Raw genomic sequence first — 6,000 nt, forward strand, 5'->3', positions numbered from 1 at the left:
GGAAATTTAAAATCTTGAGCTGATAGTCATGATATTATAATGTTTAGTACTCTGCTTTCAGAATTTTATTGGTTAGTGTTAGCAAGAGAGAGGTGGGGCTGGAACATATTGTTTTTCTGAGAAGGTCAGAAATGCCAGGATTAAGTCCCCTAAGGATCTGGAGTGAGAGAGGGTACTGAGCTTGGGTAATGTACCTGGCAGGGTCCTGCAACTGGATAATACAGAAGGGGTCTAGGTGTCCCAGACTTTGGGGTCCACCTGAGAGGCTGCCAAGGGAAGTGAAATGTTAGAGCTAGTAGGATGGGTGGCTAGGAGGAGGAGAAGAGGAGCTTCTGACAAATCTGGGGTAAGTCAAATGGGGGGAGCAAACAAAATAAAAGGTCCTACCTTAGCTAGAAAATCTCTTCCCATTAGGGGCACAGGGCAGGTTAGTACAACTAAAAATGTGTGGGTGAAAGGGATACCCCTGAAAATACAACTAAATGGTAGGGTCTGGTTAGGTAGGTAAGGCTATCCCCCCAATTTGACATAGGGAGACAAGGAGAGGTGGGACCCCAAAACTCGCTTAAGATTGAGTAAGTGGCTCCAGTGCCAAAAGGAAGGAAATGGATCACTCTGATACTGTAATGGCTACCCTAGGTTCCCTGTGAGAGATGGCTGTGGTTGGGCAGGGAACAGGGCACCTTCAATCTTTGCAAATGGCCAAATCTAGGAGATGGGCTGGAGGGTGGTCTTTGTTTGGTGTCCCCATGCCACAAGGTGCACACGGGCAGTCAGCTGATCTGTGTCCCTCATGGTGGCACTTTGGACAAGGCCCAGATGGTGGCCCGCATGGGGCCGGGCAGGCAAGAGCCCAGTGGCCTTCTCTACCACACTTAATACAGGGACCCGGAGGCCTTTAGGCAGCTGGTTAGATAGCTTGTGTCAGCACTTAGCAGTCATGTCTACAGGCTTTCTCATCTCTCCCGTGGTACACCTTAAATGCTACCACTAAGACTTCTGTGGCCCTCTCTCCAGATGCTTAAGTTTAGCCCTGATGTTGGGGAAGCTCTGTGAGACAAGGTGAGTCATAAGGAGCTTTGTGCCCTCTGGAATCTCAGGATCCAGACTAGTATATTATAAGAGAGCCTTTGTGAGCAGTTCTAAAAAGTGAGACGGATTTTTTTGTATTATCTTGAATTACATTTTTTCAGCTTTTCGTAATTTACTGGTTTGAGGACAGCCTTATGAAGACCTGCCAGGAGGCAGATTGTAAACCAATCCCTAACTAGAGAGCCACCTAGGGTATTGTAATCCCAATGAGTCCTGATTGGGAATCGCCTTGGCCCCTGTTGGATGGACAGCATTAGTTTGATGAACCTTGTCTGCATGTATCTTAGCCTCCTCCCAAACTTGTCTGCACTCCTCAGGAAGTAGGTTATTATAAAGTATTGGAGCATATGGACAGGAGAAAAGGAATCAAGTAGGGAGGGTTTAGAAATCAGGTAAGAAAAGATTGGTTATAAGGTAACTCTTTCCATTTGCCCATTCTCTGGTAGAAGTTAGATAATTCCTGTAAAATATCAGGGTCTAAGGAGCCATTAGGTGGCCACATTTTATTGTTACATAAGGGATATTTAGACCTTTTCTTAGTACAAGGGCAGACAAGCTTAGATGTCTTTAAGTAAGCCATTAAGCTGAGAGGCTTAAGCATTTCCAGAAGACAGCCAACATTGGCGTTGGTGGCACACGCCTTTAATCCCAGGACTCTGGAGGCAGAGGCAGGCTGATCTCTGTGAGTTCCAGGACAGACTCCAATGCTACAGAGAAACCCAGTCTCAAAATACCATTAAAAAATAATTTCCAGAAGACATCCTAGGGGAGAGGTAGGGCTAATAGAGTGAGAAACTATATTTCCCATGACCACGGCTGAGGGAAAAAAATAAAAAAAATAAGAAAGCAAATGTGATCCAAGACTACAATCTCAGGCATACCCTAGATCAGGTGAGTATTGAGGATTGGCTCCAGTCATTCAATGTTTTGTCAAGACAGAGAATGAGGGCCAGGGCATAGCCCAAGGAGAGGGGTCCGACAGTGGCAGGCATAATTCATTCAATGCTTCATCAAGTGAGATAATGATGGTGGGGCTTACACAGCTCAGGGACGGGGGTCCCACAGTGAGAATGATATCTCAGACCATAGCTGTGGGAAATTGCAAGAGATTGAAGCCTGCGATGGGGACCAGCCATAGCCAATGAAGGCTATGGACAGGGGTTCCCCCAATCCTGAGAAGATTAAATAACAGCTTTGTAGGAATGGATACCATCATTTATTTTATGGAAGATGAACCACAGTAAGCAAAACACATTTGTGGTGGTTATTATTGGTTCTCAACTTAACAAGTCATAGATTTAACTAAAACCCTAAAATGAAGGGCCAACAGTGAGAAATGCTGTGCTTAAGTTAATTAGGTAGATCCACTTCAAATACAGACTTTGGAGGTAACATTTTACTGGGATTTCAAAGCCTGAAGACAAACACTTTTAATCTAGATCTTGAAGATGAGAGACACACTCTAAATTCAGGCACACCCTCTGCTGGAAGCCTATAAAAGGACATGGAAGAAGGAAGCTGTTGTTCTTTGCCGACCTGCCCTCACCTTGTAGCAAGTCCATCCTTTCCCTGGCATTAGAGAATACTTCTTCAGAATTGCAGCTTATACTGAACAGCAGCTGACCAGTCCAACCTCCTGGACTGAGTAAGTACTGCATTCTTGGACTTTCTCTTCACAGCTAGCCTTTGTGAGATTAGTAGGACTGCAGCCCTAAGTCATTCTATTAAATCCCCTTTGTTCAGACAGAGGGATTTCCTTGTATAAGTCCTGTTCCTCTAGAGAACCCTAGTTCGACATTTTTGATATGAATATATAAAATGTTCCAAAATTTCAAAAGTTGTCTATAATTGTCAAAACTAGTTACCTATTGACATTTGATCCAATCTAGAAAAAATTGGAATGATGTAACAGTCCTTAGTAGTCTAGACTGTCCTCTGAAACTAATATTGAAATCTGGATAGAAAATTTCAGAGACCCCAATTTCCAGCCTTATAGAAGATGGAAAGAAGAGAAACAGGAACTAAAAATCTAAATTGTGTCTATTATTGAGTCCTACAGGGTGAAGATAAAACAATTCCTAGTTCTTCATTTTGGATCCAGTTTAACCTTCAAACTACCTCCAGGAGAAATGTCAGGGACCCAGCTGCTGAGAGCTGGGACATCACACAGGTCAGCATCCAGAATTTCTCTACAGGTGGACCATCAAATAGTTCTGTTTTATTCTGGAGGAAATTAGGGAACACATTAGAAGCCCAACTTTCTCAATAAGAGTCAATGACAAATGGTGTTTGAGAGTACAACCTAATGGGGTTGATAAAGAAAGCAAAGATTACTTGTAAGTTTACCTAGTATTGCTCAGGTGTCTAAAGTGTCCTGTTTGTGCAAGGTTCTGGTTCTTGGTCTTAATTGCTAAAGTAGAGAAAACCCAAGGTGTGAGGAACTCTAGAGTTTTTAGGTTCATACAAGGCTATGACTGGGGATTCAAAATGTTCATCATTTGAGATTTCCTCTTGTCCCATGGGCCTTGACAAGCTGAACATGATCCAACAGTCTGTCAGCATCCCTGCACAGAACAGGAAGCCAGGCATCCAAGCTCTCAGGTGCACAATGGCTGGAGAGCTGTGGGAGAATTCTCACTTCACAGATTGCTACCTGGTGGTAGCTGGCTAGAAGTTCCAGACTCATAAGGCCATTTTAGCAGCTGGATCTCCAGTTTTCAGAGCCATGTTTGAACATGACATGGAAGAGAACAAAAGGAACCGTGTTGAGATCCATGACCTGGAGCCACAAGTCTTCAAGGCAATGATGGACTTCATTTATACTGGAAAGGCACCAGACCTCCACAGCATGGCAGATGCTGTGCTGGTAGCTGATGACAAGTATGGCCTAGAGCTTTTGAAGTTCATGTGTGAGAATGCCCTCTGCAGGGACCTCTCTGTGGAGAATGCTGCCCACACTCTCTTCCTGGATGACCTCCTCAGCTCAGGGCAGCTGAAAACCCAGGCACTGGATTTCATTACTGCTCATGCTTCTGAGGTTTCTGAGACCTCAACCTAGAAGACAATGGTGGGGTCATGTTCCCACTTGGTGCCCGAAGCATACCATTCCCTAGCTTCTGCACAGGGTCCATTCCTGGAGCACCTCCTCAGAATCCTGTAACATTCCAAGGACCTATTCAACTGGGACCTACAGGTGTCTTCAAGAAGTAGCAGCTAATGATGTTACAAATGACAATTGGGTAGACTATGGGACTAGTGGGTCATTTACAGTGAATCTGGGGGAAAAGTAACCAGGACTCTCCCACTTTAATACAGCTGTAAATGAGTTGGAATGCTGATGGGTCATGCTTGACCCTTCTGTACTCCAGGTAAGTATACAAAACCCTACTCAAATAACACAAATAAAAAAAAATCAGTTTGTAGATTCCAGTAGTATTTCTGTTTACAGAACCCCATTTTAGTCCATCCAGCTCTGCTAAGATGTGCATGTGTGTGCAGACTCCTCACTGCCACACCAGTATTGGGAGGCCTCTCTCTTCCTTCTTAGCACTTATTTTTGGCAGAGTAGAACATGCCCCATAATGCTCTTGTGAAAATTGAGAAAAATATGCAAATATGGGTAGATCATACTTCATCTGACAGAGAAATGTTTTTGGTCCAGGCCAGCAAAAGTCTCATTTGTATTGAAAATGTAGCAGGGCATTGATTCAGAAGGAATTAACACTGTCAAGGTCAATAGTTTTCAAGTTTGCCAATGTTCAGACCCTGTAATACATGTGAGGATTATTTCATTGTTACATAGATCTTTAATTTTGCTACTATTATGAGTAGTAATGTAAATATCTGATATGAAGGTTCTCTGATATTTCACCTCTTGAAAGCATCCTTAGACCACCAAAGAGGTCAGGACACACAGGTTACAAACCACAATTCTAGGCCATGTGTGCCAGAAAATGAGGTAGGCTGACTGCAGATCTTCTCCCTCTGTTCTTTCAGATCCAATCCCCCAGTCTCATCCCTAGCTCTGCAGCAGAGCACCCTGAAACCTTCTCTGCACCCCTGTATGTAGATCCCACACATCTTCCCCTTCTGACCTCCCCAGCCCTGACTCATTGCTTTGTCCCAACTCCCTACCCATCAAGGCACCCTTGCTAACACAAGGGCCACTGTTTCCAGGGAAACAAGTAGGCTGAATGCAGATCCATACCTCTACTTTTGTTCCTCTACTTTCAACTTTCCTGGTGTCACCCCCTCCTCTGTAGTAGAAAATATGCTGTGGTCTCTTTCCCGTCAGACCCTGTCCTCACTGGTTCACAAAGATCTTCTTCCCCAATCTTCCTTCCCCAACTCAACCCATCATCCAAGCCTCCAACACCAGCAGGCTTTCACTAAGAACACACCAGTAGAACAAGACAAAGAAATAGGCGAGCCAACTGAAGAACTTCCTCCTTCCCTCCAAATCCAGTGCCCCAATCTCATCCTTAGAATTGCAACAGAACACCAGCTGCAGCTTTCTTCCCCACCCAGCTAAAATCTCCTGTGGATCCCACACAAATTCACCCCCAAGTTTTTCAAAATATTTTTACTGATTGTTTGGAAATTTCACATCATGGATCCTGAGCATTCTTTAAAAAAATTATTTATTTATTGTGTATACAGTGTTCTGCTTGCATGTATGCCTGCATGACAGAAGAGGACACCAGATCTCATTACAGATGGTTGTGAGCCAACATGTGGTTGCTGGGAATTGAGCTCAGGACCTCTGGAAGAGCAGTCAGTGCTCTTAACCTCTGAGCCATTTCTCTAGCCGCTGATCCTGAGCATTCCTGCTTCCCAGTCCCACTAGTTCTGACACCCCACCAGGACACCAGTTCTGATACCTCACAAGGACAACGAAGTAGATCTGAC

The 6,000-nt window shown here is 44.3% G+C and overlaps 1 pseudogene; it reads left to right on the forward strand.

Moving 5' to 3' along the window:
• Positions 1-3,610: 3,610 nt before the first annotated feature.
• On the forward strand, positions 3,611-4,252 carry LOC118576528 (annotated as a pseudogene).
• The last annotated feature ends 1,748 nt before the right edge of the window (positions 4,253-6,000 follow it).

Source organism: Onychomys torridus, unplaced genomic scaffold (assembly GCF_903995425.1).
Source record: "Onychomys torridus unplaced genomic scaffold, mOncTor1.1, whole genome shotgun sequence".
Taxonomy (NCBI): Eukaryota; Metazoa; Chordata; class Mammalia; order Rodentia; family Cricetidae; genus Onychomys; species Onychomys torridus.